Raw genomic sequence first — 27863 nt, 5'->3', positions numbered from 1 at the left:
TCATCCGGGGGAGTGGGAGCTCCATCCGGAGGTATTTGCCCAGCTGATTCAACTATGGGACAAACCAGAACTGGATCTGATGGCGTCTCGTCAGAACGCCAAGCTTCCTTGTTACGGGTCCAGGTCAAGGGATCCCCAGGCAATGCTGATAGATGCTCTAGCAGTGCCCTGGTCCTTCAGCCTGGCTTATGTGTTCCCACCATTTCCTCTCCTCCCTCGTCTGATTGCCAAGATCAAGCAGGAGAGAGCTTCGGTGATTTTGATAGCACCTGCGTGCCCACGCAGGACTTGGTATGCAGATCTTGTGGACATGTAATCCTTCCCACCATGGACTCTGCCGCTGAGGCAGGACCTTCTACTCCAAGGTCCATTCAAACATCCAAATCTAATTTCTCTGTGTCTGACTGCTTGGAGATTGAACGCTTGATTTTATCAAAACGTGGTTTCTCAGAGTCGTCATTGATACCTTGATTCAGGCTCGAAAGCCTGTCACCAGGAATATCTATCATAAGATATGGTGTAAATATCTTCATTGGTGTGAATCCAAGGGTTACTCGTGTGGAGTAAGGTCAGGATTCCTAGGATACTATCTTTTCTCCAAGAAGGATTGGAAAAGGGATTATCGGCTAGTTCCTTAAAGGGACAGATTTCTGCTCTGTCTATTCTTTTGCACAAGCGTCTGGCTGATGTTTCAGACGTTCAGGCGTTTTGTCAGGCTTTGGTTAGAATCAGGCCTGTGTTTAAACCTGTTGCTCCGACATGGAGTTTAAATTTAGTTCTTCAAGGGGTTCCGTTTGAACCCTTGCATTCCATAGATATCAAGCTTTCATCTTGGAAAGTTCTGTTTTTAGTAGCTATCTCTTCGGCTCGAAGAGTTTCAGAGTTATCTGCCTTGCAGTGTTATTCCCCTTATCTGATCTTCCATGCAGATAAGGTAGTTTTGCGTACCAAACCTGGGTTTCTTCCTAAGGTAGTATCTAATAGGAATATCAATTAGGAAATTGTTGTTCCATCACTGTGTCCTAATCCTTCTTCAAAGAAGGAACGTCTGTTACACAATCTTGACGTTGTTCGTGCTTTAAAGTTTTATTTGCAAGCTACTAAGGATTTTCGTCAAACATCTGCATTGTTTGTTGTCTACTCTGGAAAGAGGAGAGGCCAAAAGGCTTCGGCAAATTCTTTCTTTTTGACTGAGAAGCATAATCCGTTTAGCTTATGAGACTGCTGGCCAGCAGCCTCCTGAAAGAATTACGGCTCATTCTACTAGAGCGGTAGCTTCCACATGGGCTTTTAAACATGAGGCCTCTGAACAGATTTGTAAGGCGGCGACTTGGTCTTCGCTTCATACTTTTTTTAAATTCTACAAATTTGATACTTTTGCTTCCTCGGAGGCTATTTTTGGGAGAAAGGTCTTACAGACAGTGGTGCCTTCCGTTTAAGTGCCTGCCTTGTCCCTCCCTTCATCCGTGTCCTAAAGCTTTGGTATTGGTATCCCACAAGTAATGGATGAATCCGTGGACTGGATACACCTTACAAGAGAAAACAAAATTTATGCTTACCTGATAAATTTCTTTCTCTTGTGGTGCATCCAGTCCATGGCCCGCCCTGTCACTTTAAGGCAGGTGTTTTTATTTTTTTAAACTACAGTCACCACTGCACCCTATAGTTTCTCCTTTTTCTTACTTGTCTTCGGTCGAATGACTGGAGGTGGGGGTTAGGGGAGGAGCTATATAGACGGCTCTGCTGTGGGTGTCCTCTTGCAACTTCCTGTTGGGAAGGGGAAAATCCCACAAATAATGGATGAACCCGTGGACTGGATACACCACAAGAGACAGAAATTTATCAGGTAAGCATAAAATTTGTTTTTTACCTGCAGCTGGGAGCAGGTGAAGTATAACTTTTTACACAGAACTTACTCTGCTGAGCTGAGGAGATTGTGTGGTAAAATATCTTCCTTTTTTACATAGAGATGCTCAGGTGATATTTTCCTGTAAACTTTTTACAGTTATACTGCATCAGTTTCAAGTGATTTAGCATATGAGTATTATGTCCCTCTAACTCTGTATCTCGTGAGTATGCTCTTAGTTTGCGCCATCTAACTTTGGAAGTTGCTGCACTATTGTGAGCTTTTATTTTGGAGGTGGAAAGATCCTGGAGATTCTGAGGACCTGGACAGCTTTATTCCCTAAAAGTGATACAGCGTCGCCAACATTGCTACATATCCATCAACTTCATACGGTTTGGGAGAACCGGGGGCTAGCAGCGAACACATACAGGGAAGTGCTAATAGTGGTTTAATACTATACTTGCTATAACAAAAGATAAATATCCCACCTTGTCAAAACCCTACTTATGCATTCCAGACACTTTAACACCATCTGAGTGCCTCTTCTCTGCTGTAGGCAATATAGCAAGCAAAATGGCGTCAGCCTCAGCCAGGAGCATGTGGATATGTTGACATTTTTGCATTTCAATGTTATAAACCGTGATAGTCTACCTCCTCCCAGTTCTAACTCTTTTCAAACAGTTTGTGGGTGCTACTGCCTAAAAATTGGACAAACCGTTGTGTTAATGTAAAGTCTGAAGTTTATATTTGTAACACTCAGTTTGTTGATTTTATTTGTAATATTGGAAAACATGGTATTGAGTTTTTTTGTTTTTTTTTTAAATCAGATTTTTAATAATTAACATTATTTAGTGACTTGGCATGCTATCCAAAGAGTCATCCAAGCACTGTGCTACACTCGTCACAGTTTTCTGTGCTAGACTGAGGGTTTTAGCAACTTCCCTTGCAGGTATTTTACTATAAATTCATCTTTATTATTTTTTTATTTTCTCTTGTTAAGTGTATCCAGTCCACGGATCATCCATTACTTGTGGGATATTCTCCTCCTTCCCAACAGGAAGTTGCAAGAGGATCACCCACAGCAGAGCTGCTATATATCTCCTCCACTCACTGCCATATCCAGTCATTCTCTTGCAACTCTCAACAAAGATGGACGTAGTAAGAGGAGAGTGGTGTATTATAGTTAGTTTTTTAACTTCAATCAAAAGTTTATTATTTTTAAATGGTACCGGAGTGTACTGTTTCATCTCAGGCAGCATTAGAAGAAGAATCTGCCTGTGATTTCTATGATCTTAGCAGAAGTAACTAAGATCCATTGCTGTTATCACATATTCTGAGGAGTGAGGTAACTTCAGAGAGGGAATGGCGTGCAGGTTTTCCTGCAATAAGGTATGTGCAGTTAATATTTTTCTAGGGATGGAATTTGCTAGAAAATGCTGCTGATACCAGATTAATGTAAGTAAAGCCTTAAATGCAGTGATAGCGACTGGTATCAGGCTTATTAATAGAGATACATACTCTTATAAAAGTGTAATATAAAATGTTTGCTGGCATGTTTAATCGTTTTTATATATGTTTGGTGACAAAACTTATTGGGGCCTAGTTTTTTTTCCACATGGCTGGTTTGATTTTTGCCTAGAAACAGTTCCTGAGGCTTTCCACTGTTGCAATATGAGTGGGAAGGGCCTATTTTAGTGCTTTTCTGTGCAGATAAAAATACTGACAGTGACATTCAGCTTCTTCCTGCATGATCCAGGACATCTCTGAAGGGCTCAAAAGGCTTCAAAGTCGTGTTTGAGGAGGGTAACAATCACAGTACACTGTGGCAGTTGTTGTGATTGTGTTTAAAAAACGTTTCTCCAACATTGGTGTGTCCAGTCCACGGTGTCATCCATTACTTGTGGGATATTCTCCTCCCCTACAGGGAAAGGCAAGGAGAGCACACAGCAAGAGCTGTCCATATAGTCCCTCCCAGGCTCCGCCCCCCCAGTCATTCTCCTTGCCGCTCTGAACAAGTAGCATCTCCTCGGGGATGGTGAGGAGTTTGTGGTGTTTAGTTGTAGTTTTTTATTCTTCTATCAAGAGTTTGTTATTTTAAAATAGTGCTGGTATGTACTATTTACTCTGAAACAGAAAGAGATGAAGAGTTCTGTTTGTGAGAGGAATATGATTTTAGCAGCAGTTACTAAAATCGTTTGCTGTTTCCACATAGGACTGTTGAGATGAGAGAACTTCAGTTGGGGGGAACAGTTAGCAGACTTTTCTGCTTAAGGTATGACTAGCCATATTTCTAACAAGACTGTGTAATGCTGGAAGGCTGTCATTTCCCCTCATGGGGACCGGTAAGCCATTTTCTTAGTCTCAAACAGAATAAAGGGCTTATAATGGGCTATAAACTGGTAGACACTTTTAGGGGCTAAATCGATTGCTTTATTTAAGTATTATATGCAGTTTGAAGTTGTATTTCACACTTTTATAACATTGGGGAACGTTTTTAGCACCAGGCACTTGTTAAGACACCTTCCCAGTCAGGAAGGGCCTTTCTCTGTAGTAGGCAGAGCCTCATTTTCGCGCCATTACTGTGCAGTTAATTTTGAGTTCAGTACATGCAGCTGCATGTGTGAGGGTCTGGAATCCACTGAAAACGTTCCTAGAAGGCTTCATTTGGTATCATATACCCCCCTGGGATTGGTGAAGTCGCAGCAAAGGCTGTGGCTGGGACTGTAAGGGGGTTAAAATTAAAAACGGCTCCGGTTTCCACATTTTAAGGGTTAACAGCTTGAAAATTGGGGTGCAATACTTTGAATGTATTAAGACACTGTGGTGAAAATTTGGTAAAGATTGGATAATTCCTTCCTAGTTTTTCACATATTCAGTAATAAAGTGTGCCCTGTTTAACATTTAAAGAGACAGTAACGGTTTTGTTTTAAAACGGTTTTTGTGCTTTATTAACCAGTTTAAGCCTGTTTAACATGTCTGTACCTTCAGATAGATCATGTTCTGTATGTATGGTAGCCAATGTGGTTCCCCCTTCAAATATAGTGTGATAATTGTGCCATAGCGTCCAAACAAAGTAAGGACAGTACTGTCACAAATTGTAAAGTTGCCCAGGATGATTCCTCAGATGAAGGAAGTAGACATAGTTCTACATCATCTCCTTCTGTGTCTATACCAGTTATGCCCGCGCAGGCGACCCCTAGTACTTCTAGCGCGCCAATGCTTGTTACTATACAGTAATTGACGGCAGTAATGGATAACTCCATAGCTAATATTTTATCCAAAATGCCAGCATTTCAGAGAGAGCGCGATTGCTCTGTTTTAAACACTGTAGAGCAGGAGGGTGCTGATGATAATTTTTCTGTCATACCCTCACACCAATCTGAAGTGGCAGTGAGGGAGGGTTTGTCAGATGAGGAAATTTCTGATACAGGGAGAATTTCTCAGCAGGCAGAACCTGATGTTGTGACATTTTAAATTAGAGCATCTCCGCGCATTACTTAAGGAGGTGCTATCTACTCTGGATGATTGTGACAATCTGGTCAACCCAGAAAAATTGTGCAAGATGGACAGTTCCTTGAGGTCCCGGTGCACCCTGATGCTTTTCCGATACCTAAACGGGTGGCGGACATAGTGAATAAGAAGTGGGAGAAGCCAGGCATACCTTTTGTCCCTCCTCCTATATTTAAGAAATTGTTCCCTATAGTCGACCCCAGGAAGGACACATGGCAAACAGTCCCTAAGGTCGAGGGGGAGTTTTCTACTCTAGCCAAGCGCACGACCATTCCTATTGAGGACAATTGTGCTTTCAAAGATCCTATGGATAAAAAATTGGAGGGTTTGCTTAAAAAGATTTTTGTACAGCAAGGTTACCTCCTTCAACCTATTTTGTGCATTATTCCTGTCACTACAGCGGCATGGTTCTGGTTCGAGGAACTGGAAAAGTCGCTCAGTAGGGAGACTCCGTATGAGGAAGTCATGGATAGAATTTACGCACTTAAGTTAGCTAATTCCTTTATTTTAGACGCCGCTTTGCAGTTAGCGAGGTTAGCGGCAAAAAATTCAGGGTTTACAATTGTGGCGCGCAGAGCGCTCTGGCTAAGAATAAGTCCAATTTTCGTTCCTTTCGCAATTTCAGGAACGGACCGGCTTCCAACTCGGCAGCCTCTAGACAAGAGGGTAACGCTTCCCAGACTAAACCAGCTTGGAAATCAATGCAAGGCTGGAACAAGGGTAAACAGGCCAAGAAGCCTGCTGCTGCTACCAAGACAGCATGAAGAGGTAGCCCCCGATCCGGAACCGGATCTAGTAGGGGGCAGACTCTCTCTCTTTGCTCAGGCTTTGGCAAGAGATGTTCAGGATCCCTGGGCACTAGAAATAGTCTCTCAGGGTTATCTTCTAGAATTCAAGGAACTACCCCCAAGGGGAAGGTTCCACATGTCTCACTTATCTTCAAACCAAGTAAAGAGACAGGCATTCTTACATTGTGTAGAAGACCTGTTAAAGATGGGAGTGATACACCCAGTTCCAACTGTGGAACAAGGTCAGTGGTTTTACTCAAATCTGTTTGTAGTTCCCAAAAAAAAAGGGAACTTTCAGACCAATTCTGGATTTAAAAATTCTAAACAAATTTCTCAGAGTGCCATCGTTCAAAATGGAAACTATTCGAACGATTTTACCTACAATCCAGGAGGGTCAATTTATGACTACCGTGGATCTAAAGGATGCGTATCTGCATATTCCTATCCACAAAGATCATCATCAGTTCCTAAGGTTCGCCTTTCTGGATGTGGCTCTCCCATTCGGACTAGCCACTGCTCCAAGGATTTTCACAAAGGTGCTCGGGTCCCTTCTAGCGGTTCTAAGACCCAGGGGCATTGCAGTGGCACCTTACTTGGACGACATCCTAATTCAAGCGTCGTCTCTTTCAAAGACAAAGGCTCACACAGACATTGTTCTAGCCTTTCTCAGATCTCACGGGTGGTAGGTGAACATAGAAAAAAGTTCCCCGTCTCCGTCAACAAGAGTCCCTTTCTTGGGAACAATAATAGATTCTTTAGAAATGAAGATTTTCCTGACAGATGTCGGAGAGTCAAAGCTTCTAAACGCTTTTCAAGTTCTTCACTCTGTTCTACGGACTTCCATAGCTCAGTGCATGGAAGTAGTAGGGTTTTTTGGTTGCAGTAATGGACATAGTTCCTTTTGCGCGAATTCATCTAAGACAATTACAACTGTGCATGCTCAAACAGTGGAATGGGGACTATACAGACTTGTCTCCAGTGATTCAAGTAGATCAGAAGACCAGAGACTCACTCCGTTGGTGGCTGACCCAGGATCACCTGTCCCAGGGAATGAGCTTCCGCAGACCAGAGTGGGTCATTGTCACGACCGACGCCAGTCTATTAGGCTGGGGTGCGGTCTGGGATTCCCTGAAAGCTCAGGGTCTATGGTCTCGGGAAGAGTCTCTTCTCCCGATAAACATTCTGGAACTGAGAGCGATATTCAATGCTCTCCGGGCTTGGCCTCAACTAGCAAAGGCCAGATTCATAAGATTCCAATCAGACAACATGACGACTGTTGCTTACTTCAACCATCAGGGGGGAACAAGGAGTTCCCTGGCGATGAGAGAGGTGACCAAGATCATCAAATGGGCGGAGGATCACTCCTGCCACCTGTCTGCGATCCACATCCCAGGAGTGGAAAACTGGGAGGCGGATTATCTGAGTCGTCAGACCTTTCATCCGGGGCAGTGGGAACTCCACCCGGAGGTGTTTGCCCAGTTGACCCAATTATGGGGCATTGCAGACATGGATCTGATGGCGTCTCGTCAGAACTTCAAGGTTCCTTGCTACGGGTCCAGATCCAGGGATCCCAAGGCGACTCTAGTGGATGCATTAGTGGCGCCTTGGACTTTCAACCTAGCTTATGCGTTTCCACCGTTCCCTCTCATTCCCAGGCTGGTAGCCAGGATCAAACAGGAGAAGGCCTCGGTGATTTTGATAGCTCCTGCGTGGCCACGCAGGACTTGGTATGCAGACCTGGTGAATATGTCATCGGCTCCACCATGGAAGCTACCTTTGAGACAGGATCTTCTAGTACAAGGTCCATTCGAACATCCAAATCTAGTTTCTCTCCAGCTGACTGCTTGGAAATTGAACGCTTGATTTTGTCTAAGCGTGGGTTTTCGGATTCTGTGATAGATACTCTGGTACAAGCCAGAAAACCTGTGACTAGAAAGATTACCATAAAATATGGAAAAGATATATCTGTTGGTGTGAATCCAAGGGATTCCCATGGAGTAAGATTAAAATTCCTAGGATCCTTTCCTTTCTCCAAGAAGGTTTGGATAAGGGATTATCAGCGAGTTCTCTAAAAGGACAGATTTCTGCTTTATCTGTCTTGTTACACAAACGACTGGCAGCTGTGCCAGATGTTCAAGCTTTTGTTCAGGCTTTGGTCAGGATCAAGCCTGTTTACAGACCCTTGACTCCTCCCTGGAGTCTAAATTTGGTTCTTTCAGTTCTTCAAGGGGTTCCGTTTGAACCCTTACATTCCATAGATATCAAGTTGTTATCTTGGAAAGTTCTGTTTTTGGTTGCTATTTCTTCTGCTAGAAGAGTTTCTGAATTATCTGCTCTGCAGTGTACTCCGCCCTATCTGGTGTTCCATTCAGATAAGGTTGTTTTGCGTACTAAACCTGGTTTCCTTCCAAAGGTTGTTTCCAACAAGAATATTAACCAGGAAATAGTTGTGCCTTCTTTGTGTCCGAATCCAGTTTCAAAGAAGGAACGCTTGTTACACAATTTAGATGTAGTCCGTGCTTTAAAGTTCTATTTAGAAGCAACAAAGGAATTCAGACAAACGTCTTCTCTGTTTGTCGTTTATTCTGGCAAGAGGAGAGGTCAAAAAAGCTACTGCTACCTCTCTTTCCTTTTGGCTGAAAAGCATCATACGATTGGCTTACGAGACTGCCGGACGGCAGCCTCCTGAACGAATCACAGCTCACTCTACTAGGGCTGTGGCTTCCACATGGGCCTTCAAGAATGAGGCTTCTGTTGATCAGATATGTAAGGCAGCGACCTGGTCTTCTCTGCACACTTTGTCCAAATTCTACAAATTTGATACTTTTGCTTCTTCGGAGGCTATTTTTGGGAGAAAGGTTTTGCAAGCCGTGGTGCCTTCTGTTTAGGTAACCTGATTTGCTCCCTCCCTTCATCCGTGTCCTAAAGCTTTGGTATTGGTTCCCACAAGTAATGGATGACACCGTGGACCGGACACACCAATGTTGGAGAAAACAGAATTTATGCTTACCTGATAAATTACTTTCTCCAACGGTGTGTCCGGTCCACGGCCCGCCCTAGTTTTTTAATCAGGTTTGAAAAATTTCTCTCTCTATACACTACAGTCACCACGGCACCCTATAGTTTCTCCTTTTTTTTTCTCCTAACCGTCGGTCGAATGACTGGGGGGGCGGAGCCTGGGAGGGACTATATGGACAGCTCTTGCTGTGTGCTCTCCTTGCCTTTCCCTGTAGGGGAGGAGAATATCCCACAAGTAATGGATGACACCGTGGACCGGACACACCGTTGGAGAAAGTAATTTATCAGGTAAGCATAAATTCTGTTTTTTGTCATTTATTATTCTGTTTTTGTTAAGGGGTTAATCATCCATTTGCAAGTGGGTGCAATGCTCTGCTGACTTGTTACATACACTGTCAAAATTTTGTTAGTGTAACTGCCTTTTTTCACTGTTATTTCAAATTTTGTCAAAATTTGTTTCTCTTAAAGGCACAGTAACGTTTTTTTATATTGCTTGTTAACTTGGTTTAAAGTGTTTTCCAAGCTTGCTAGTCTCATTGCTAGTCTGTACAAACATGTCTGAAACAGAGGATACTTGTTCATTATGTTTAAAAGCCATGGTGGAGCCCCATAGGAGAATGTGTACTAAATGTATTGATTTCACCTTAAACAGTAAAGATCAGTCTTTATCTATAAAAGAATTGTCACCTGAGGGGTCTGTCGAGGGGGAAGTTATGCCGACTAACTCTCCCCACGTGTCGGACCCTTCGCCTCCTGCTCAAGGGACGCACGCTAATATGGCGCCAAGTACATCAGGGACGCCCATAGCGATTACTTTGCAGGACATGGCTGCAATCATGAATAATACCCTTTCAGAGGTATTATCCAGATTGCCTGAATTGAGAGGCAAGCGCGATAGCTCTGGGGTTAGACGAGATACAGAGCGCGTAGATGCTATAAGAGCCATGTCTGATACTGCGTCACAATATGCAGAACCTGAGGACGGAGAGCTTCAGTCTGTGGGTGACGTCTCTGATTCGGGGAGACCTGATTCAGAGATTTCTAATTTTAAATTTAAGCTTGAGAACCTCCGTGTATTGCTTGGGGAGGTATTAGCTGCTCTGAATGACTGTGACACAATTGCAGTGCCAGAGAAATTGTGTAGGCTGGATAAATACTATGCAGTGCCGGTGAGTACTGATGTTTTTCCAATACCTAAAAGGCTTACAGTAATTATTAGTAAGGAGTGCGATAGGCCCGGTGTGCCCTTTTCTCTTGTTAAGTGTATCCAGTCCACGGATCATCCATTACTTATGGGATATTCTCCTTCCCAACAGGAAGTTGCAAGAGTCCACCCACAGCAGAGCTGCTATATAGCTCCTCCCCTAACTGCCATATCCAGTCATTCTCTTGCAAGCTCTCAACATAGCTGGAGGTAGTAAGAGGAAAGTGGTGTAAGATAGTTTTTCTTCAATCAAAAGTTTATTGTTTTTAAATGGTACCGGAGTGTACTATTTTACCTCAGGCAGCATTTAGAAGAAGAATCTGCCTGCGTGTTTCTATGATCTTAGCAGAAGTAACTAAGATCCACTGCTGTTCTCAAATATGTCTGAAGAGTGAGGTAACTTCAGAGGGGGAATGGCGTGCAGGTTATCCTGCTATAAGGTATGTGCAGTTATAAGTTTTTCTAGGGATGGAATTGCTAGAAAATGCTGCTGATACCGGATTAATGTAAGTTAAGCCTAAATACAGTGATTTAATAGCGACTAGTATCAGGCTTACTATCAGTTATATACTCTTATAAATTTGCAATATAAAACGTTTGCTGGCATGTTTAATCGTTTTTATATATGCTTTGGTGATAAAACTTTATTGGGGCCTAGTTTTTTTCCACATGGCTGGCTTAGATTTTGCTTAGAAACAGTTTCCTGAGGCTTTCCACTGTTGTAATTTGAGTGGGAGGGGCCTATTTTCATTTTTTTTGCACTGTTAAAATTACAAAATCATCCAGCTTCCCTCAGCAGTCCCATGAATACCATAGTACATCTCTAAAGGGCTAAAAAGGCTTCCAAAATCGTTTATAGGGAAGGTATAACACAGCACAGCTGTGGCAGTTTGTTGTGTCTGTTAAAAAATGTCTGTCGTTTTTTTGATCTGTTTTTTGCATTAAGGGGTTAATCATCCATTTGCAAGTGGGTGCAATGCTCCGTTAACTTATTACATATACTGTAAAAATTTTGTTTGATTTACTGCCTTTTTTCACTGTTTTTCAAATTTTGACAAAATTTATTTCTCTTAAAGGCACAGTAACGTTTTTTATATTTGCTTGTTAACTTGATTTAAAGTGTTTTCCATGCTTACTAGTCTCATTACTAGTCTGTACAAACATGTCTGACATAGAGGAAACTCCTTGTTCATTATGTTTATAAGCCATGGTGGAACCCCATCTTAGAATGTGTACCAAATGTACTGATTTTATGTGAAGCAATAAAGATAATTTAAAAAAAAAAAATGATCAGAGGATTCTGTCGAGGGGGAAGTTATGCCTACTAACTTTCCCCACGTGTCAGACCCTTTGACTCCCGCTTCGGGGGCTCGCGCTCAAATGGTGCCAAGTACATCAAGGGCGCCCATAGCGTTTATTTTACCAGAGGATTCTGTCGAGGGGGAAGTTATGCCGACTAACTCTCCCCACGTGTCAGACTCTTCGACTCCCGCTTCAGGGATTCGCGCTCAAATGGCGCCAAGTATATCAAGGGCGCCCATAGCGTTTATTTTACAAGACATGACGAAAGTTATGAATAATACTCTGGCAGCGGTATTAGTCAGACTACCTGATATTAAAAGAAAGCAAGATAGCTCTGGGGGTAGCGTACAGATGCTTTAAGAACCATGTCTGATACTGCCTCAATATGCAGAAGCTGAGGGGAGCTTCAGTCTGTGGGTGATATTTTTGACTCAGGGAAGATGATTTAACCTGATTCCGATATTTCTACATTTAAAATTTATGCTTGAGATCCTCCACTTGTTGCTCAGGGAGGTTTTAGCTGCTCTGAATGACTGTTACAATCACAGTGCCAGAGAAATTGTGTAGACTGAATAAATACTATGCAGTGCCGGTGTGTACTGATGTTTTTCCAATACTTAAAGAGGTTTATAGAAATTATTAATAAGGAATGGGATAGACCAGGTGTGCCGTTCTCTTCCCCTCCTATTTTTAGAAAAATGTTTCTAATAGATGCCACCACACGGGACTTATGGCAGACAGTTCCTAAGGTGGAGAGAAGAGATTCTACTCTAGCTAAGCGTACCACTACCCCTGGCGAGGACAGTTGTGCTTTTTTAGATCAATGGATAAAAAATGTTTATTCAACAAGGTTTTATCCTGCAGCCCCTTGCATGCATTGCTCCTGTCACTGCTGCTGCGGCGTTCTGGTTTGAATCTCTGGATGAGGCTTTACAGGTGGCGACTCCATTGGATGAATATACTTGACAAGCTTAGAGCACTTAAGCTAGCCAATTCCTTTGTTTCTGATGCCTTTGTTCATTTGACTAAACTAACGGCTAAGAATTCTGTTTTTTACTGTACTGGCGCGCAGAGCGCTATGGCTTATATCATGGTCAGCTGTCGTGACTTTAATAAATAAGCTACTTAACTTCCCTTCAAGGGGCAGACCCTATTCGGGCCTGGTTTGAAGGAGATTATTGCTTATATCACTGGAGGAAAAGGTCATGCCCTTCCTCAGGACAGGTCCAAATCAAGGGCCAAAAAGGTCTAATTTTCGTGCCTTTCGAAACATCAAGGCAGGTGTGGCATCAACTTCCTCTAAGGCAAAACAAGAGGGAACTTTTGCTCAGTCCAAGACGGTCTGGAGACAATCGGACCTGGAACAAAGATAAGCAGGCCAAGGAGCCTGCTGCCTCTAAGACAGCATGAAGGAACGGACCCCTATCCGGTAACGGATCCTATAGGGGGCAGACTTTCATTCTTCGCCCAGGCGTGGGCAAGAGATGCCCAGGATCCCTGGGCATTGGACATTATATCCCAGAGATATCTTCTGGATTTCAAAGCTTCCCCCCAAAAAAAAGGGGAGATTTCGCCTTTCACAATTATCTGCAAACCAGATAAAGAAAGACATTCTTGCATTGTGTACGTGACCCATCCAGTTCCAAGAGAGGAACAGGGACAGAGTTTTCCTCAAATCTGTTTGTGGTTCCCAAGGAAAGGGAACCTTCAGACCTATTTTGGATCTAAAGATCTTAAACAAATTCCTTAGAATTCCATCATTTAAGATGGAAACTATTTGTACCATCTTAACTATGATCCAGGAGAGTCAATAGAGGACTACAATGGATTTGAAGGATGCTTATCCTCACTTTACGATGCATAAAGATCACCATCGTTTTTCAGGTTTGCCTTTCTAGACAGGCATTACCAGTTTGTAGCTCTTTCCTTTGGGTTAACTACAGACCCAAGAATCTTTATGGAGGTTCTGGGGTCGCTTTGGCGGTCCTTAGGCCTCGGGACATAGAAGTGGCCCCTTATTTAGACGACATCCTGATACAGGCGTCAAACATCCAAATTGCCAAGTCTCATACGGACGTAGTACTGGCATTTCTGAGATCGCATGGGTGGAAAGTGAACAAGGATAGAGTTCTCTATCCCCAATCTCAAGGGTTTCCTTCCTAGGGACTCTGAAAGATTCTGTAGAAATGAAAATTTACATGACTGAGTTCAGGTTGTCAAAGTTTCTAAATTTCTGCCGTGTTCTTCATTCCATTCGCGCCCTTCGGTGGCTCGGTACATGAATGTAATCGGCTTAATGGTAGCGGCAAGGGACATAGTACCGTGTGCACGCCTACATTTCAGACCGCTGCAACTATGCATGCTCAGTCAATGGAACGGGGATTACACAGATTTGTCCCCCGGTTAAATCTGGACCAAGAGGCCAGAGATTCTCTTCTCTGGTGGCTATCTCGGGTCCATCTGTCCAAGGGTATGACCTTCCGCAGGTCAGATGGGACAATTGTTACAACAGATGCCAGCCTTTTAGGTTGGGATACAGTCTGGAACTCCCTGAAGGCTCAGGGATAGTGGACTCAGTAGGAGATCCTCCTTCTAATAAATATTCTGGAACTGGGAGTGATATTCCATGCTCTTCAGGCTTGGCCTCAGTTAGCAACTCTGAGGTACATCAGATATCAGTCGGACAATATCACGACTGTGGCTTACATCAACCATCAAGGGGGAACAGAAGTTTCCTAGCGATGTTAGAAGTCTTAAAATAATTCACTGGACAGAGACTCGCTCTTGTCTATCAGCTATCCATATCCCAGCTGTTGAGAACTTTTCATCCGGGGGAGTGGGAATTCCCTCCGGAGGTGTTTGCACAAGATCAAGCAGGAGAGTGCTTTGGTGTTTTTGACAGCGCCTGCGTGGCCACGCAGGACCTGGTATGCAGATCTGGTGGACATATCATCCTTTCCACCATGGTCTCTGCTTCTGAGACAGGACCCTCTACCTCAGGGTCCTTTCAACCATCTAAATTTAACTTCTCTGAGATGGACTGCCTGGAGACTGAACGCTTGATGTTATCAAAGCATGGCTTCTCCGAGTCAGTCATTGATACCTTAATACAGGCATGAAAGCCTGTCACTAGGAAAATTTAACATAGATATGGCATAAATATCTTATTGGTATGAATCCAAGGGTTACTCATGGAGTAAAGTCAGGATTCCCAGGATACTATCTTTTCTCCAAGATGATTTTGAGAAAAGGGTTGTCAGCTAGTTCCTTAAAAGGACAGAATTCTACTCTGTCTATTCTTTTGCACAAGCGTCTGGCAGATACTCCAGACGTTCAGGCATTTTGTCAGGCTCTGGTTAGATCCAAGCCATGGAGCTTAAACCTGATTATTAAGGTTCTTCAAGGAGTTCCGTTTGAATCTCTTCATTCCATAGATATCAAACTTTTATCTTGGAAAGTTCCTTTTTGGTAGCTATTTCCTCGGCTCGTAGAGTCTCCGAGTTATGTGCTTTACAATGTGATTCTCCTTATCTGGTCCTCTGTACGGATAAGGTAATCCTGCGTATCAAACCTGGGTTTTTTACCTAAGGTGGTATCTAACAAGACTATCACTCAAGAGAGTGTTGTTCCATTCTTGTATCCTAATCCTTCTTCAAAGAAGGAACGTCTATTACACAATTGGAACGAGTTTCGTGCTTTAAAGTTTTTGCTTACAAGCTACTTCAGATTTTCATCAAACATTTACTTTGTTTGTTGTCTACTCTGGACAGAGGAGAGGTCAAAAGACTTCAGCAACCTCTCTTTCTTTTTGGTTAAAAAGCATAATTCGTTTAGCTTATGAGACTGCTGGACAGCAGCCTCCTGAAGGGATTACAGCTCATTCTACTAGAGCTGTGGCTTTCACTTGGGCCTTTTTAAAATGAGGCTTCTGTTGAACAGATTTACAAGACGGCGTCTTGGTCTGCGTTTCATACTTTGCTTCTTCGAAGGCTATTTTGGGGAGAGAGGGTTTTTTTCGGTCAGTGGTACCTTCCGTTTAAGTTCCTGCCTTGTCCCTCCCTTCATCCGTGTACTTTAGCTTTGGTATTGGTATCCCATAAGTAATGGATGATCCGTGGACTGGATACACTACAAGAGAAATAAATTTATCAGGTAAGCATAAATTATGTTTTCCCCACCTCCTATATTTAGAAAAATGTTTCCAATAGATGCCACTACACGGGACTTATGGCAGACTGTCCCTAAGGTGGAGGGAGCAGTTTCTACTTTAGCAAAGCGTACCACTATCCCAGTTGAGGACAGTTGTGCTTTTTCAGATCCAATGGATAAAAAATTAGAGGGTTACCTTAAGATGTTTATTCAACAAGGTTTTATTTTACAGCCCCTTGCATGCATTGCGCCTGTCACTACTGTGGCGGCGGCATTCTGGTTTGAGGCCCTGGAAGAGGCCATCCATACAGATCCATTGACTGAAATTGTTGACAAGCTTAGAACTCTTAAGCTAGCTAACTCATTTGTTTCTGATGCCATTGTTCATTTGACTAAACTAACGGCTAAGAATTCCGGATTCGCCATCCAGGCGCGTAGGGCGCTATGGCTCAAATCCTGGTCAGCTGACGTGACTTCAGAGTCTAAGTTACTCAACATTCCTTTCAAGGGGCAGACCTTATTCGGGCCTGGTTTGAAAGAAATTATTTCTGACATTACTGGAGGTAAGGGTCATACCCTTCCTCAGGACAGGGCCAAATCAAAGGCCAAACAGTCTAATTTTCGTGCCTTTCGAAATTTCAAGGCAGGTGCAGCATCAACTTCCTCTGCTTCAAAACAAGTGGGAACTTTTGCTCAATCCAAGCAGGCCTGGAAAGCTAACCAGTCCTGGAACAAGGGCAAGCAGGCCAGAAAGCCTGCTGCTGCCTCTAAGACGGCATGAAGGAGCAGCCCCCTATCCGACAACGGATCTAGTAGGGGGCAGACTCTCTCTCTTCGCCCAGGCGTGGGCAAGAGATGTTCAGGATCCCTGGGCGTTGGAGATCATATCTCAGGGATATCTTCTGGACTTCAAAGCTTCTCTTCCAAAAGGGAGATTTCACCTTTCAAGATTATCTGCAAACCAGATAAAGAAAGAGGCATTCCTAAGCTGCGTACAAGATCTCCTTGTAATGGGAGTGATCCATCCAGTTCCGCGGACGGAACAAGGACAGGGTTTTTATTCAAATCTGCATAAATAAAAAGAGAGAAGCGCTCAACCTGGGAACGAACAATAGCATAATAGCTTGCTCTATGGCTAGTTACCACCCAAGAAGCAGCCTCTTTTTGCTCAACATGTGCCTTTCACAGAGAAGAACTTTCCTGAAGCATATCAGTCTGATCCTGACTTCACAGTACAGTCCAGCCCCGAAATACCAGGCAATCCCTCTCTGAACGAGAGAAACGGCAAAAACCCCAGACGTACGTTTCGGCCTATTGTGGGCCTTGTCAGTGAGGTGCAGCCATATCCCTCTAGGCACACTGAGCAACGGGTCCACGTCTGGATTCCCGCATCACACTTAGGGAGACTTCCCAAAATGTCATAATTTGCATAAATAAAAAGAGAGAAGCGCTCAACCTGGGAACGAACAATAGCATAATAGCTTGCTCTATGGCTAGTTACCACCCAAGAAGCAGCCTCTTTTTGCTCAACATGTGCCTTTCACAGAGAGGAACTTTCCTGAAGCATATCAGTCTGATCCTGACTTCACAGTACAGTCCAGCCCCGAAATACCAGGCAATCCCTCTCTGAACGAGAGAAACAGCAAAAACCCCAGACGTACGTTTCGGCCTATTGTGGGCCTCGTCAGTGAGGTGCAGCCATATCCCTCTAGGCACACTGAGCAACGGGTCCACGTCTGGATTCCCGCATCACACTTAGGGAGACTTCCCAAAATGTCATAATTTGCATAAATAAAAAGAGAGAAGCGCTCAACCTGGGAACGAACAATAGCATAATAGCTTGCTCTATGGCTAGTTACCACCCAAGAAGCAGCCTCTTTTTGCTCAACATGTGCCTTTCACAGAGAGGAACTTTCCTGAAGCATATCAGTCTGATCCTGACTTCACAGTACAGTCCAGCCCCGAAATACCAGGCAATCCCTCTCTGAACGAGAGAAACGGCAAAAACCCCAGACGTACGTTTCGGCCTATTGTGGGCCTTGTCAGTGAGGTGCAGCCATATCCCTCTAGGCACACTGAGCAACGGGTCCACGTCTGGATTCCCGCATCACACTTAGGGAGACTTCCCAAAATGTCATAATTTGCATAAATAAAAAGAGAGAAGCGCTCAACCTGGGAACGAACAATAGCATAATAGCTTGCTCTATGGCTAGTTACCACCCAAGAAGCAGCCTCTTTTTTCTCAACATGTGCCTTTCACAGAGAAGAACTTTCCTGAAGCATATCAGTCTGATCCTGACTTCACAGTACAGTCCAGCCCCAAAATACCAGGCAATCCCTCTCTGAACGAGAGAAACAGCAAAAACCCCAGACGTACGTTTCGGCCTATTGTGGGCCTCGTCAGTGAGGTGCAGCCATATCCCTCTAGGCACACTGAGCAAGCTATTGAGCTGGTGTTCGTCCCTGGTAGAGCGCTTCTCTCTTTGTATGCAAATTATTATGACCCTGGGGAAGTCTCCCTATGGGTGATGGGGGAAACCAGACGTGGACTCCTTGCCCAGTGTGCTTAGAGGAATGTGGCTGCACCTCACTGACGAGGCCCATAGGAGGCCGAAACGATCGTCTGGGGTTGTCATGTTCCTTGTTCAGAGGAGAATTGCCTGGTATTTCGGGGCTGGACTGACCTTACTTGGCAGGATCAGACTGATATACTTCAGGAAAGTTTTCTTCTGTGAAAAGCACACTGGTCTAAAAGAGGCTGCTTCCGGGTGGTAAATCGCCATAGAACAAGCTATTGAGCTGTTGTTCGTCCCTGGTAGAGCGCTTCTCTCTTTGTATGCAAAAGCTTTTTATTCAAATCTGTTTGTGGTTCCCAAAAAAGAGGGAATCTTCAGACCAATTTTGTATTTAAAGATCCTAAACAAATTCCTCAGTTCCGTCATTCAAGATGGAAACTATTCGAACCATTTTACCCATGATCCAAGAGGGTCAGTACATGACCACAGTGGACTTAAAGGATGCCTACCTTCACATTCCGATTCACAAGAATCATCATCAGTTCCTGAGGTTTGCCTTTCTAGACAGGCATTACCAATTTGTAGCTCTTCCATTCGGGTTGGCTACAGCCCCAAGAATTTTTACAAAGGTTCTGAGCTCACTTCTGGCGGTCCTAAGACCGCAAGGCATAGCGGTGGCTCCTTACCTGGACGATATCCTGATACAGGCGTCAAGCTTTCAAATTGCCAAATCTCATACAGAGATAGTTATGGCATTCCTGAGGTTGCATGGGTGGAAAGTGAACGAAGAAAAGAGTTCGCTATCTCCTCTCACGAGGGTTTCCTTCCTAGGGACTCTGATAGATTCTGTAGAAATGAAAATTTACCTGACGGAGTCCAGGTTATCAAAACTTCTAAATGCTTGCCGTGTTCTTCACTCCATTCCGCGCCCCACGGTGGCTCAGTGCATGGAAGTAATCGGCTTAATGGTAGCGGCAATGGACATAGTGCCATTCGCGCGCCTGCATCTCAGACCGCTGCAATTATGCATGCTCAGTCAGTGGAATGGGGATTACACAGATTTGTCCCCTCTACTAAATCTGGATCAGGAAACCAGAGATTCTCTTCTCTGGTGGTTATTTCAGGCCCATCTGTCCAAGGGTATGACCTTTCGCAGACCAGATTGGACAATTGTAACAGATGCCAGCCTTCTAGGTTAGGGTGCAGTCTGGAACTCCCTGAAGGCTCAGGGTTCATGGACTCAGGAGGAGAAACTCCTCCCAATAAATATTCTGGAGTTAAGAGCAATATTCAATGCTCTTCTGGCTTGGCCTCAGCTAGCAACACTGAGGTTCATCAGATTTCAGTCGGACAACATCACGACTGTGGCTTACATCAACCATCAAGGGGGAACCAGGAGTTCCCTAGCGATGTCAGAAGTCTCCAAGATAATTCGCTGGGCAGAGACTCACTCTTGCCACCTGTCAGCGATCCATATCCCAGGTGTAGAGAACTGGGAGGCGGATTTTCTAAGTCGTCAGACTTTTCATCCGGGGGAATGGGAACTCCATCCGGAGGTGTTTGCTCAATTGGTTCTCCGTTGGGGCAAACCAGAATTGGATCTCATGGCGTCTCGCCAGAACGCCAAGCTTCCTTGTCACGGATCCAGGTCCAGGGACCCAGAAGCGGCACTGATAGATGCTCTAGCAGCGCCTTGGTTCTTCAACCTGGCTTATGTGTTTCCACCGTTTCCTCTGCTCCCTCGTCTGATTGCCAAAATCAAGCAGTAAAGAGCATCAGTGATATTGATAGCGCCTGCGTGGCCACGCAGGACCTGGTATGCAGACCTAGTGGACATGTCATCCTTTCCACCATGGACTCTGCCTCTGAGACAAGACCTTCTAATACAAGGTCCTTTCAATCATCCAAATCTACTTTCTCTGAGACTGACTGCACGGAGATTGAATGCTTGATCCTATCAAAGCGTGGCTTCTCAGAGTCAGTAATTGATACCTTAATACAGGCACGAAAGCCTGTCACCAGGAAAATTTACCACAAGATATGGCGTAAATATCTTCATTGGTGTGAATCCAAGAATTACTCATGGAGTAGAGTTCGGATTCCTAGGATATTGTCCTTCCTCCAAGAGGGTTTGGACAAAGGATTATCAGCTAGTTCTTTAAAGGGACAGATTTCTGCTCTGTCTATTCTTTTACACAAGCGTCTGGCAGAAGTTCCAGACGTTCAGGCATTTTGTCAGGCTTTAGTTAGAATTAAGCCTGTGTTTAAACCTGTTGCTCCTCCATGGAGCTTAAACTTGGTTCTTAAAGTTCTTCAACCCCTTCATTCTATTGATATCAAACTTCTTTCATGGAAAGTTCTTTTTCTGATGGCTATTTCCTCGGCTCGAAGAGTCTCGGAGTGATCTGCCTTACATTGTGATTCTCCTTATCTGATCTTTCATTCAGATAAAGTTGTTCTGCGTGCAAAACCTGGGTTTTTACCTAAGGTGGTTTCTAACAAGAATATCAATCAAGAGATTGTTGTTCCATCATTATGTCCTAATCCTTCTTCAAAGAAGGAACGTCTTTTGCATAATCTAGACGTAGTCCATGCCTTGAAGTTTTACTTACAGGCTACTAAAGATTTTCGCCAAACATCTAACCTGTTTGTTGTTTACTCTGGACAGAGGAGAGGTCAGAAGGCCTCGGCAACCTCTTTCTTTTTGGCTTCGGAGTATAATCCGTTTAGCCTATGAGACTGCTGGACAGCAGCCTCCTGAAAGGATTACAGCTCATTCTACTAGAGCTGTGGCTTCCACCTGGGCCTTTAAAAATGAGGCCTCTGTTGAACAGATTTGCAAGGCTGCAACTTGGTCTTCCTTTCATACTTTTTCCAAATTTGATACTTTTGCTTCTTCGGAGGCTGTTTTTGGGAGAAAGGTTCTACAGGCAGTGGTTCCTTCCGTTTAAGTTCCTGCCTTGTCCCTCCCATCATCCGTGTGCTTTAGCTTTAGCTTTGGTATTGGTATCCCACAAGTAATGGATGATCCGTGGACTGGATACACTACAAGAGAAATAAATTTATCAGGTAAGCATAAATTATGTTTTTTTTGCATGAAAGCTATTTAACCCATTAGTGGGACAGTGTACTGTTTAATTGGCATCCCCTTAATGTGTTTCCAGTGATTATCATACATTTTATACTTTGCAGCTGGTATAACAAACTGTAACTTTGTTTTATTTTTGTATATGAAATAGGTGTTTGTTCTTTGACAACACATCCCGTAAAAATTAGTTGAACTTACAGGGTAATCCTATGTCCTTATTCTATCACTTTCCAAACACACACTGCTTCCTTATCTTACCTCTTTCTGTTTACCAAACCCAATACTTAGAATAATTTAAAATTAACATTTAATTGCATATCTCTCCTATTTCCGACTGGGAGTGTAATTTCTTTGTTGGGAATGTTTACATAGTAGTTTTTATTTTATATTTTTTAGCCAATACTTTTTTTTGGAATTTTCAGTATTGATGGCAATACCACAAGCAAAATAAACTATTTCAAATGCCAAAGAAAAGGTAAATTAACTATTTGGAGCAAATTATTATTATATATTTTTTTTCAGTAAACTCTCTTTAACTGCTGAGCCATTTCTTACCCCTTTTTTGAGCTGTTTAGAGTTTTTAGATGCTGTTAACTTTTTTACATTTACAGTGGTTACTTTTTGGCTGTCGGTGATCACATGAGCAAAGAGCACTTTTTTGGGTCTCACAGGACAGCCTCACTACTAAGGCATCCAGTGATTGCCCAGTGAGCCTGGCTCTCAGTGATTGTATACACAGTGACAGTTGTATTTGACTGTTGCTGGATAACACCACATGCAGACCTCCAGCAATGGCATCAGATACACACTGATCACAACATGCGTCTTGTGTAATGCAGGAATCCCACTGACAGACCTGTTGTGATCATAGAGATACCATATCTCTGCGATTTGCTAACCTGGGGTGGCTTCCATTAGGCTATTTCTGCTATGCCTCACTCGTGAGGCATGCAGAAGTATTGTGGTCTAGCTGCTGCTGAGGAGACCTGCTCTTTGACAGCCCAGGACACAGACAATGTGCCTTGTACTACATATGTCATTAGGGGTTAGGTGATTGTGTTCTCAACAGAAAATTTTGCTAGCCAGGTGGAGGCAGTGTAATACTTTGTAACATTATATGCTATGCAAAGCACAGATTAATTACATAATTTATTTAATAATAATTTAAAAATAAATAAATAAATGTTGGCTAATTTGAGATTGATAATGGCTTACATTTTAGCTGGGCGAATGGTAAAATCAGCTGGGTGGTGCACCCTTTTAAAAGGTCCTAGGGAGGGCGCTCAGTTGTTAATATTGAAATGCCTTTAACTGATCCAAGATTGTGCCAAGCCTTTGTTGTAAATGCCTTTTGTAATTCTTGGAAGTTCAGTCTTATCCAGCAAGCTATTGCGATAAAAGCTGCCAATGCATATTACTATTTTCTGGGCCATTTGTTTCTCTCCAAATATCGTAAAAGTGATGACTCTCTCTAGCAAATTTCTATACGTTCAACTTGTGCTTTCTCCAAGTTTATGTTGATACGGGTTTAAAGGGACAGTAAATTTAATCACTAAACTTTCATGGTTTTGATAGAACATGAGATTTGCAACAGATTTTTAATTGACTTACGTTATCAAATCTTTTGTTGAAGAATAAATCTAGGTAGGCCCATAGGAGCAAATGAACATGTACATTTCTTATGCATGCTATGGGTGCAGTGTTTGTAGTAATGTCACAAACACTTCTGCGATAGAGCTCTAAAGGTATGTGCTTGCTCCTGAGATCTTATGAGCTTACCTAGGTTTACTCTTCCAGCAAAGCATACCAAGGAGATCAAGTTCATTTGATAATAGAAGTAAATTGCAAAGTTGTTTTTAAAATTGAATGCTTTATGTGAATCCATGTGTTTTAATTTTGAATGTAGTGTTCATTTTATGCATTAGAAATACGTTTCAGTTTTTGTTTAAAGCTTAAAGGAATAGTCTAATCAAAATTAAACTTTCATGATTCAGATAGAGCATGCAATTTTAAGCAACTTTCTAATTTGCTCCTATTAATTTTTTCTTCATTCTCTTGCTATCTTTATTTGAAAAAGCAAGAATTTAAGCTTAGGAGCCGGCCCATTTTTGGTTCAGAACCTGGGTAGCACTTTCTGATTGGTGTCTACATTTAGCCAGCAATTGGCAAGCGCTACCCAGGTGCTGAACCAAAAATTAGGCTCCTTTGCCTACATTCAAATAAAGATAGCAAGAGAACAGACAAATTGATAATAGGAGTAAATTAGAAAGTTGCTTAAAATTGCATGCTCTATCTGAATCATGGAAGTTTTATTTTTGACTAGACCATTGCTTAATTGGCCCCAATCCCCCCTTGGGAACTTTGCATGACATCACCAATGACATTGATTACATCCTCCATGACATCACTAGTTGCATCACATATAATATATAGTACCATCTAAGCTACAAGTTTGAGCTATAATAAAAATAAAGCATTATATTGTTAATGTAGAATTTACCTTTTAATAGCCCAACACTATTTCAGATAGTTATATATTGATGGTAATTAATAGGTCCCACTTTTTTTTTTTTTTAAATAAATTTTTATTGAGGTTATAAATTGTAAACAATATATATAAAGAATCATACACAAAGTTGACAAGAAACAAAGTCAGAGATACCAAGTTGACACTAACCCATAGCATAATGTAATCCTCCACACAGTGTTATAGGTATTGGGTATTAAAGAAAAACCTCCATTTTATATATTTCTACAGTAAATTCCTCTCTTGGTATAGTAAGCCTCTTTTGGGCCTAAGAAGATTCACATAAATTAGAGGAGGATAGTTAATATTTACAGTGGTCACTTTTGGACCTGAGTGATGAATATGAAGAAATACATGAAGAATACTGGTGTGAGCAAAGATTATGGGAAACTCTGAAAAGGGCACTATGAAACTATCATGAGGGCTAAGCAATACACAAGGTTGTAAACAGTGAAAGCTATGCAGACAATGAGGCCATCAAGTATTATTTGGTATGAAAATACACACTAGCCTATAATTAACTCTAAGGGGTTCAATATCTAGTAGATAATGGCTTGGAAAGGCATAAGCAGCATGTTATATTGTAATAGGATTATAACAGTGAAACCTCATTTTTTAGTTGTACCTTATGTGCGGCTCTGTGTGCATAATTATGTTATATTTACCAACCCTATCAACTATATATCAAACCAAGGGAGCAATACAATATAGACCAACATTAGATTATCATAATATAGTACAAACATACTAGAGTGCAAGAGGACATGGGACTTATTAGTGAGAATAATACGATGATAAACTTAATGTCCAAAAATGAATATTTAGAATGTCAGGGAAGGGCAAATCTAAAGTTATAACTCAAAACACCCACAATTAGACAACTTTAACATACTGAATTATCTGTATATGGGATCCTAATGTGACCATTCCATGTCTAAAGAGTGCATGTTTCTAGCTATAGTCTGGTTTAATGGCGGGCAAAATCAGTATCCTAGAAACCCATAATATTAGGAGCATCATACAGTTAGGCAGATCATTAGTTAAGTGCAACAATATATATCATAACAATGGCTGTCATATAATCTGGTACTAAATATATTACATTTAAAGTTCAGCCGGAGCTGTCCATGGCATAGTATAAACTGCTGCGTATTGTAACACTAGGAGAGTCATGCAGAAATGATTGGCCCTGTATCAGTCCGGTATTGCCAAGAATGTACATCACCCTACTCCGGATCTCCAGGATCGCATCTGATGGCTAGCTTTCACTCCGCATCCCATTGCCAATCTCAGAATGTCTCTAGGGGAGGCTGCTTCACAAAGCATAATGTAATCATGAACAACATGGCCACGCTTCAGAGAAATTAATATAGGGGCGGTAGGTAGGAGCTCCGTGCCTGTCAAGAGTGCGCTCAGCCCGGTTCCAACTCTCTCTTGTTGTGTAAGTTCCGATTGCTCTCGATTGTCCACCACATTGTGCGTGACACATAGACCTCGGTCTGGGGATGACATCCTCCCCTCGCTTTGTAGTGACATAGCCGGATTTTGCTGGAGGCCCGCATCGGGAGTGTGAGTTTCCAATCCAAGGTCGGCAGTACAATTGCTAGAAATCTGCGATACAGCTGTCTCTCGTAGCATGGCGCAAAAGCTAATTTCAAAGTTCGTCAGGATTTGCTCCAAAACACTCAGTATGCCTTCCATTGTCATGCTGTAATCTCATAGGAGATGTTATCCACCCTCAAATGTAGTTTGCAACAGAGAGAGGAATTTCTTCAGCGCAAATGGCTGACTAGTTAGATACGTTAGATCGATGAAGGGGGGGGTTGGGAAAGGTATAGGCCGCTCCAAGGCCTCTGTAACGCACCTTCCCTGATCAGGTCTGCATGTTCTTGTTGGTCAGAGAGAGTTAGATTGATCTGATCCCTGAGTTGTGACGATCTCAGATCCCTTAGAAAAAGTCAGATCTGCAGGTCTCAGAGTAATCAGCCGTTTATAACCACAACAAGGTGGAGCACTACTTAACAGCAGCCATCTTATTCGGTGGTCGGACACGCCCCCAGGTCCCACGTTTTTGGTTTATTGCAGTCTCCTCCTTTTTTTTTTTTTTTTTTTTTTTTTTTTTTTAAACAAGGAATGTCCACTATTTCTCAGATTTTTTTCCATCTGGCACACCGTTGATAACTCCATCTCCAACTCTAGCAGACAAGGTTGTTCTGAGTGCACTTTCAATCAAGTAATGTCAAACTTGGAGTTTCTCCTTAAAGTGATGGTAAACTCTCTTCCCCTTTTTAAAATCAGATCCAGAATGTTAGTGATATTTTAGATGGAGTTTCATTATTTAGTTGTAATAAAGATGCCCTGTAACTTTAGTTTTTAATATAGATCTGAAATTCAAATACCCATGCATCGCTACCCACTTCAAAAGTCAATTTTTTGGTGTGCGAACGGGTTAGAATTGTTGTCCAATCAGCAATCTCCCCATATGGCACTTTTATTGTATCTAGAGTGCTTGTAGGAGACAACAGAAAAATTTACTTTTGAAGTGGGCTCACAGAAAAATTGACTTTTGAAGTGGTTGGTGGATAGCGGGGTATTTAAATTTCATAACTATATTAAAAAGTAAGTTATAGAGCATCTTTATTACAACTGATGAATTTAATGGACAGTCTAGTCCAAAACAAACTTTTATTATTCAGATAGGGCATGTCATTTTTAACAATTTTCTAATTAATTTTATCACCAATTTTGCTTTGTTCTCTTGGTATTCTTAGTTGAAAGCTAAATCTAGGAAGTTCATATGCTAATTTCTAAGCCCTTGAAGGCTGCCTCCTAGCTCAGGACATTTTGACAGTTTTTTACCACTAGAGGTTGTTCATGTGTTTCATATAAATAACACTGTGCTCACCCACGTGGAGTTCCTAGGAGCCAGTACTGATTGGCTAAAATGCAAGTCTGTCAAAAGAAATGAAATAAGGGACAGTTTGCAGAGGCATAGATAAAAGTACAGGTGGCCCTCGTTTTACAACGGTTCAATTTACACTGTTTCAGAATAACAACCTTTTTTCCCAGTTGTGACGGCTATTGAAAAGCATTGAGAAGCAGTGCATTTATTAAAATAGCCAGTAGGTGGAGCTGTCTGCTTGTGTTGCAGCAAAGCCAAGCAAGCTAAAATTAATCAGTTTAACCAGACCTGAGCGATCGAGCAGATTTCAAAGGAACAAGATCTTCCTGTCTATAAATCAGTCCAGATTGGAATGCATAGAAAGAACTGTTTGCAGAAAAATGCAAGTGAAGTCTGTTGTGTGATTATTTTATTAGGTTTATAATGCTGTTTAGCAAATGTTTTTGTTCATTTAACTTGGTTTAATTATATATTCTGTGTTGTGTGATTATTTTATTATGTTTACAATGCTTTTTAGCATTTAAAGTCTTCATTTCAAAGCTTTTAAAATAATGTTAGGTGTTACTTATGCCAATTTTGAGAGGGGCCTGGAACCTAACTCCCTCACTTCCTATTGACTTACATTATAAACTGGGTTTCGATTTTACAACCATTCCTTCTGGAACCTAACCCCGGTGTAAACTGAGGGCTACCTGTATATTAATATAACAGTGTTGGTTATGCAAAACTAGGGAATGGGTAATAAAGGGGTTATCTATCTTTTAAAACAAAGATTCTGGTGTAGACTGTCCCTTTTTAAACTTAATCTAAAACATCAGTAACATTCTGGATCCGTTTTTAAAAAGGGTAGAGTTTACCATCACTTTAAGCCTGATGTCTGTTACACCCAAGGCAGAATATGCTGTAATCTGAGATGTCATCGCAGAAAATGCAGCATGTCTGCCGAAAGAATGGAACACATACAGACACTCTTGGCTCTTTCGCTTTGCAGCGCTGCTCAGCAACAGGCTGTT

The 27863-nt window shown here is 42.3% G+C and overlaps 1 protein-coding gene across 1 annotated transcript in view; it reads left to right on the top strand.

Moving 5' to 3' along the window:
* The window catches only part of SUCLA2 (succinate-CoA ligase ADP-forming subunit beta), a 406626-nt gene that overhangs the window by 59107 nt on the left and 319656 nt on the right, over positions 1 to 27863 (top strand). The window lies entirely within an intron of this gene.

The sequence above is a fragment of the Bombina bombina genome, chromosome 3 (assembly GCF_027579735.1).
Source record: "Bombina bombina isolate aBomBom1 chromosome 3, aBomBom1.pri, whole genome shotgun sequence".
Classification (NCBI taxonomy): Eukaryota; Metazoa; Chordata; class Amphibia; order Anura; family Bombinatoridae; genus Bombina; species Bombina bombina.
The sequence above is the reverse complement of the archived record's forward strand: the minus strand, read 5'-3'. Positions and strand labels throughout refer to the sequence as shown.